We start from the raw sequence: 8,034 nt of genomic DNA, 5'->3' as shown, positions 1-8,034 counted from the left end.
CCTAGATTCATCATCTTTATCACTCGCCCGTGCTAGATTCGCGATTAATGCTAACTGCTAGAAGGAGACGCCAATCGTGGTTGCCCAACTCTCTGCAGCGTTGGGATTTGGGAAGAGTTTTGCTGTAGGTTGAAAACTTGAAACAATCCTACCCAAGCCTAAATTCGCCAAATTAAGAGCTCTCTGCGCCCAGGACCTGCTGTCCAGTCCGGTACAACAACCCATGTTACTAGTTTCTACTTTAGCCACATAATAATACATATATGTGTTTGCGCCTTTGCAATCCCCATGTAAGCTAGCGAGGGAATTTGTTTTGCCGTTTCTGAACCAGTTCTTTCAGCGTTAGATTGTTCTTGGGAGGAAGATGGTAGTTAAAATCATTTGCTGAGTTACAATGAGGTTGCAGCACACAGAATTGGTAGTTCAAATCTGCGGTATGCTTTATGCCCCTCGGCCACGTCACGATTGCTCTGTTCCCCCTGGATAGATGGTAGCCTAAATTGATCATCCGCGTCACTTCCCGCTGCTAGATTCACAATTAAGAACTGCTGGAAGAGAAGCAGACGAGATTGCTCTGCTGGGATGCTAATAGTAACTACTTAATTAATCATGCTTTTAGCACAATTAATTAATTGCAGTTGCCCAACTCTCTGTGGCGTTGGGAAGAGTTGTTGCTATGAGTTGAACACCCCTGGCCAAGCCTCAAACCGCCAAAGCAAATCGCCAAATTAAGAATCTCTAAGCCCATGACCCGTCTCTGCCCCTATCGTCGATCTAGCAGAGCGAGCCTATCAAAAATGTCATGTTACTATTTTCTACCTTAGCCGCATAATAATACATACATGTAGTTGCGGGTTCCTATCCCCATGTAAGCTAGTGGAGGGAATTTTTTTTGCCGTTTCCAAACCAATTCTTTCGGCGCTAGGTTGTTCTTTGGGAGATGTTTGGTTCCTCTCCAGCCTGAGAGGAGGCCATCCAGCTTAAAAGCCCAAGTGCTTCATAATCTACATGCTACAACGAAAGTGACAAGAGGTGTTATATTTATCAGGAGAAAGTAAAAAACACATTCAAATCGAAAGCATAATATGCAAATGTGGCTAGAAAAAATACACATATGTAATCCCAAAACTAGAAATATCAGAACCTGCATCTAAAATGATTGGCAAGATCAAAAAGTGACCATGGACTGGCATCCTCTACCATCTGAAGTACTCACTTCATACCAGACCTAGAATTATCTTCCACCCTCTCGTATTTGACCATTAGTGTGGCTTTGTTTGGCGTGGTTAGGGTTCTTGTCAGGCATTTCTTCTGGGTCTGATATCCAGAAGCCAAACAATGCAGTTCTTCACCTTACAACTATTTTAGGTACATTATATAGGTTGCGAAAATTGGTTCGGCATGTTTCTTATTTAAACTGCTTTGGATAACACTACAAACTGACCCAATAATATATGCATATAACTTGAATCAAACCATTACCAGATAACTAAGATCTGAGAACTACCTTTTCATGTTCGTCAAATGAATGAGATGTTCTTCGAGCAGAATTATCATTACCAATATTTTCACAGCAGTCATTTTGTGAGAATGTGATAGTCCCAATAACATCAGTCAATGATTTAAAGCACCTCTCAAGTTTTTCAGAGGCTTCAACGGCAGAAACTTTGTGATGGGACCCCTCTTTTGGATCCAACGCAGAAAGAGCACTCTCATACTTAATACCATGAAGAAAACTTTTAAGAACAGCATCCTGTGGTGGTCTACCAATATCAGCAGGTTTTGTTTCATCCATCCAGTAGTCTTAAGTGCTCAAGTTCTTAAGCAAAGCAGGTATGAGAAGTTTGGCAATTAGTAACAATTTGCAGCATATGTGCACATAGAGCAGGAAAGATACCTCCCAAATTGCTAAAAGCGACTGAACCATTTTGGTATCTGTCGTTGTTTGTGAAAGAGAAGTGTACATCTTATACTTCTCGTTTATGATTCCTACAAGCGAAACCAGAATTTGTAGCACAATTTATGGATTATAAGTTTATAACAAACAATTGCTGTTAGAATGTAGCAAACAGACCTTCTACTCTGGAGTCAGCTTCAAGCATCATAAAAGTATGTCGCTTTCTGAAGTTCGAACTGGATCCTTCCATGAAATGTGAAGTGGAAGAATAGCCCAGGGTTAAAGCATGTGGCACTGTTTACGATGTCCAGATGATTGGGTTTTTCATCGCAGCATTATATTAATGTGTCTACATTTTTAAGAGGAAGGTAGAGTTTTTTAGTAGAAGCAGTGGATAATGTATGAACCCAAGAAAAATAACATAGATTCAAATGGAAATCATTCGATATACACATAACAAAATCCATAGAACTTGCCTTGTGCTCCGATTCATCAGAAGAGTCCACCTTCTATGCAGAGTCTTAGGATGAAAATCACCTGGCAATGGAGGGCGGAACTTGAAGTCTGTGACATGTACATGGCCCATTCCATTGTTAGTTCAAATCATTGTTGCGTTACAATGAGACCGCAGCAGGCACTGATGCTAGATTCCGAATGTGAAAAAAGATAGTTGTGTTAACGCTGTGGGATGATTTTAATATTGATAGAGAAATTATATGTGACAGTTGGAGAACATTGTTTGCACAACGTTGGGTCCTGGACTTAAATTGGGTTTATAACTGGAGCAAACCATCCTTTTTATCTAATTTTGCTACTGATGGGAGATGTTTGGAAACTTGGCCATAATGACCCAATCGTTCACTTGAGTTTCTGACCATGTGATTGATGAGCTGTAGTACTTAAAATCCGAGTGAATGCAATGACGGCTTTGCTTATTTGTGTACTTACTGAAATAATTGATGATCTCCTTTTCCCTTGCAGGATAATGTCTTTGTTCAGCTGATCTGTACAATTCAATACCGGGTTGTTAAGGAGAATGCAGATGAGGCATTCTACAAGTTGCAGAATCCCCCAACAGCAAATTCAGTCCTACGTCTTTGATGGTAAATAATCATATCTTGCTGTGTTGTTTATACTGTTTCTTTAAAGCCTAAGCGTTCTTTCTCTGGAAAATAGTGGTCTGAGCCATAGTTCCTAGAATGGAGCTGGACAGTCTTTTTGAGCAGAAAAATGTTGTTGCAAAGGCTGTACTTGAGGAGCTTGAAAAGGTAACCCCATTAACCTGTTTTTCTTATTACATGTGCTACTTACTGTCACAGCACATCATTACATGTATTTAAGTCATTCTGCTGGCTCTGAAGTCGAAAAGCGTTGAGGTCCTGATATATAATATTATAGTCGTGTACCCTTGCATTTTCCCTGTTATACAAGGAGCCTTTTGCGTATTATACCACATACGTGTATAGCCTATGGCCACCTAGGAATACAAGTTTGAGTCGTGCCGCTTCGGATCTGGGGCCATGCGTTTTAGTGCATTTGCCGCTTTTGTAATGTGGTCGACGAGGCTATATCGCTTGTGTCGTGCCCTCTGTTTGGTTTCTGATCTGGTTTCCGTTGTAAACTAGATCGATCCTCTTTTTGAATGAGATCACATTCAGGTGGACCCCCCTCCCCCCATGTCGGGTTTAAAACAAGAAACACATCCCACCCCAAATTCGACAAACAAATGTGTTCGTTTTAATTTGTAAATTTGCTACCAGCCACCTTGCATGCTCACATGACTTCAATTTCTGTTCATTCATTCTGGCATGAAAAAAGTTTTGGCAGCTACAACAATAGTTCTTGTAGCGACAATCGTAGTTATCTGCTAGTTTTAATACCGATGCTAGCACTATCTATCTAAATTTTAATTTGCGTTACTCAATCTGATGTTAGCATGAAAGTTTGTACGAGTGCGCGTCAAGATCAAACTAGAGAAGCCTGCCCACTTTGAGGTTCTTAGGGAATGTTGAGCGAGGTAAACTACCCCTAATGTTCCATGTGCTATACAAGAAGATGCCGCCTTTTTGCGCAAATTACGATACGATTGACCATCTGATTCTCTCCAAGCTTCTCCAAATCGGCATATCTGGCTTCTTCCGCTAGCTTCCAGCTTCCCTTGGCGATCAGAGAGCGTTCGGGATGAGCAACAGCTTCTCCAACGTGCCTTGGCCTGGCAGAGCCCTTTTGGCCTGTTCGGCAAGACTTGGGCCGGAAAAAACAAGCCCATTTGAAGGCCATCAGTTGGAATATAGCGTATGGATTGGAGGGAGACATGAGTGTAACGATTAGTTGGGGCCATGGTGCCCAAACGTTTTCTTTGGCGGTAGCATTGTGGATGTAAATATGAACAACCCCAGCTTTCCAGTTTTGTGAAGCTGGGCTGGCCCAACTCCTTTTTACACTACGCGAGTGCTTAGCTCTGAGAAGTTCACTCCATGGAGCTCAGGCGTTCGGGTCAACTTCACTAGTGGAGTTTGTGGAGTTGAGAGTTGGAGAGAATCAGAACAGGCCCTTAGATGTGTTTCCAGCCTAGAAATGAGTTCATTGCTCAGCCTCGTGGTATTACCACCTGTGGAAGAGGTGGCTGGGCTAGTAGAAGCCAAGGTGGTCGTGGAGGGAAAACTAGGCATGACTCGACCCGATGTATATGGAGAAAGATGATTTTGACCCCGCGAATGGAAATACAGGTACATGCAGTGCCAATGCAAACAAATGTTTAGGGGATTCTGGTACGAGGCCACCTTGCGAGAGGTTATTGATTGCAGGCAACCCCGCGGCGTCGGTAAAGGGACCTCCCTTGGTATCAGGGGGAAATAAAGTGACAAGTCTTAAGACCGTGAGGGCAAAATTGGGACAAGTAATTCAGCTCAGGGTTCTTCTTTGGAAGTTCAAGTGAAAAGGCAGAGGATGGCATGGTGTGCCACTCCTGATAGCGTTTTCATCGCTTCCCCATACCTACCGTGCACTCTTCATTGCCTGCCGATTTGGCTTGGCGTCCTTCCTTTGGTTGCGGGTTATGTGTCACGGACTTGGTTCCGCATCCCACGTTCTCTTGCTGGGCGTCCCTAGCCTTGGCGAAAGGTAGCGACGTGCACTTGGGCGCTTGTCGTCCTTGGGTAAGTTCGGGGGCGGTGCCCGAGCTTGTAGCTATGGCGACAACTTGCATGGGAGCACATGATGTAGGAACAAGGCAGCACACAAGTAACTCGTAGTCAGGGAAAGGATGCCTAGTCGGACTTACAGGTAGTAGAGAGTATAGAGGAGGTGTGGGAAGGGGTGAAAATGCTGATGGGAGCGGACTGCTGCTGTCGCTAGTCAGCCTTTAGACCTAGAGCTAAGCGGCGAGGGTATGGCGATAGCGGAAGCGAGGAAGATGGGAAGAGGACACTAGGAGGAGAAAGGTATCATCCGCCACCCTATGCTTATGCATCATCCGTGACGGTGGACGATTGTCGGTAGATCCGGCGTTTACAGTGGATTTGCTACTTGGGATGGCATGACATGGTTGTTGTGGAGTGAGGTGCCACAACTATTGTGGGTGTGTTTGGTTGTTGGCGGCAGGTCACTCTGATATGTCCACTGTCATCACGTAGTCTGAGCTCCCTTGTGTGGCTCAGTGGTTGTGAAAACCCTGCACTTATTATGGTTGGCTCCAATGATGATGGCGATTGTGAGCGTTGTTTCTTTCCTGAAGTCTTCATTGAGGTGCTACATCCCTCTCCATCGTGATTGTCGGTTGCGCAGGGTTGCTTTATGGTCAAGCTACGTCTGGGCAGTAGCCTCAGATGTTTGGTGCAATGTTTGTGTTCTGAAGTGGTCGTCTCTTTTGGAGAGATAGAAGCACCAAAATCCTCAAGCTCATGATGGATCAACAACACCAAGTTTGGAGAGATAGAAGCCGTGTTGTGCTCTAGTCTAGGCCTTTGTGAAGAAATCGGCCAAATGTAAATTGGAAGGCACATACTAAAGAACAATAATTTGATCTTGCACACTTGAGCACATGAAAGAAGCATAAACATTAATATGCTTGGTGAGCTCATGGTTCATAGGGTAGCACGCAATACTACTTGTATTGTTTGATAAGAGAGAGTGGTGTAGTGATAGAAACACCAAAATTCTCAATCAGTCATCTTAGCCAAGTTACCTCTGTTGCCAAAAGAGTCATAGCTCGCAACTCAGCCTCTACACTTGAACAAGAAAGTGAAGTATGTTTCTTTGTCTTCCAGGTAATGAGAAAACTACCAAGAAATACAAACTAAGTAGAGATAGACCGTCGAACTTGAGCGTGGGAAGAAGAGACAGCGAGAGAGAATCCCATGAAGGTATAGAACATGGAGGAGGTGATTGTACTGGATCGAAGTGGGAGCAGAGACAAACTGACTTAGAATGTGAATGGGATATGGATTGTTCGGAAGAGTGACATCTAAATAGACAAGACTCCCAACAAGATGACGGTAGCGCGTCAAATCAAACAAATGCTCGCCATCAGAAGCACGGAGGTGGACGTTGAGCTCCATAGGAGTCTCAACAGCGCTTTCCAATAAAAGCAATGCGAGTAAGAAGGTCCTGGATATACTTCTCTTGGGAATTAAGAAGCCATTAGAGGTAGTAGAAACATCGATCCCAATGAGGCAGCAAGATGGGCCAAGATCAGACATAAGAAACTACTCCCCCCGTCCCAAAATTCTTTGTCTTAGATTTGTCTAAATACGGATGTGTCAAGTCACATTTTAGTATTAGATACATCCGTAACTAGACAAATCTAAGACAAGAATTTTGGGACGGAGGGAGTAGTCACTAAGACGAGCCTTCACAAAGACAATGTACTGAGAGTCATCATCAGTGATGATAATGCCATCAACATATAGAAGAAGAGTCCGACGACGAGCTGAAAGGTGGACATACAGTGCAGGATCACGAGTACTAGTAAGAAAACCACCCATACTCACCACTAAGACGAAACACTCAAACTAGGCATGATGGGTTTGTTGGAGAGAGCGACAAATACTAGGAATCATGCCATCAGGACCAGAATACCTAGGTGGTGGCTACATGTAGACCTCCTCATGCAACTCACCATTAAGAAAGACATTTTTGGCATCAAGCTGAGAGACAAGCAAAAGGCGAATAGAAACCACAACGAGAAGTGTGCGATGAGTAGTCATGTGGGTCACAGGAGCAAATGTCTCATCTGGTCATGGCCATATTCCTGCTGAAAGCCACATACCACATGATGAGCTTTGTCACACTCAAAGAGAACAATCACTATTAACATTGTAGACCCACTTACAGGTATAACTGGCCATGGGAAACCCGGCTTGACCCGACCCGACCCGGCCCGGTCTTGCCTGTGCGCCGGGCCCGGGCCTATGTTTTGAGCTCGAAGGCTCGGTCGGGCTTGGGCTTGACATATTTGCGTTTTAGGGAAGAGGCCCGGCCCGAGGCATGACGGTTTTTTTCACTGATGGGACGGGTCTGGCCCTGAAATCTAGGCCTGACGACTGGGCCAGGCCCGGGCCTACATTTTCTGCTACGGGCTTTATTAGGCCCGGACGGCCTAAGTCAGCACTTGGAGGAAAGGAAATGAGAATCCCATGGCATGGCATGTTTCCGTTCGGGATGAACAATAGCATCATGATTAGAAGTCTAGACGCCAGAATAACCATAGCGGTCAATAGTAAGTTGATCTGGAGGCGGTGCGTTGCCAATAAAAGGTGGCATGGTAGTCTGGGGAGATGGCGCATCAGAAGAATCCACAACACGCGGGCAACCAATGTGATAAAGAAGAGGACGAGGGGGAATCATCGTAGAAGCCTCAGGGGACGAGCAAGGTGAGGTGGGGAAGCCGAAGGTGATGATGGCATGGGGTCTAAAACATCCTCAATGGGGTGGTGAGTATGGGAAGACATGATGGGATTCATGGACGAGGACAATGCATGAGTGATAGGTGTATCGGGAAAAGTGAAGAAAGAAATATCCTCAATGGGGTGGCCGAAGGAGAGGATCGACATGGATAGAAATGATGTGACTCATCAAAAGTCACATCCGACAACTGACGGTATCCCAACACGGATAACTCTTCTGCTCATCACTGT

The 8,034-nt window shown here is 44.6% G+C and overlaps 1 pseudogene; it reads left to right on the top strand.

Annotated features, from left to right (window-relative positions):
• LOC123165142 (hypersensitive-induced response protein 4-like) overlaps positions 1-8,034 on the top strand; it is a 19,781-nt pseudogene that overhangs the window by 988 nt on the left and 10,759 nt on the right.

The sequence above is a fragment of the Triticum aestivum genome, chromosome 7D (assembly GCF_018294505.1).
Source record: "Triticum aestivum cultivar Chinese Spring chromosome 7D, IWGSC CS RefSeq v2.1, whole genome shotgun sequence".
NCBI lineage: Eukaryota > Viridiplantae > Streptophyta > Magnoliopsida > Poales > Poaceae > Triticum > Triticum aestivum.
Note: the sequence above shows the minus strand (reverse complement) of the source record. Positions and strands in the feature narration are given on the sequence as shown.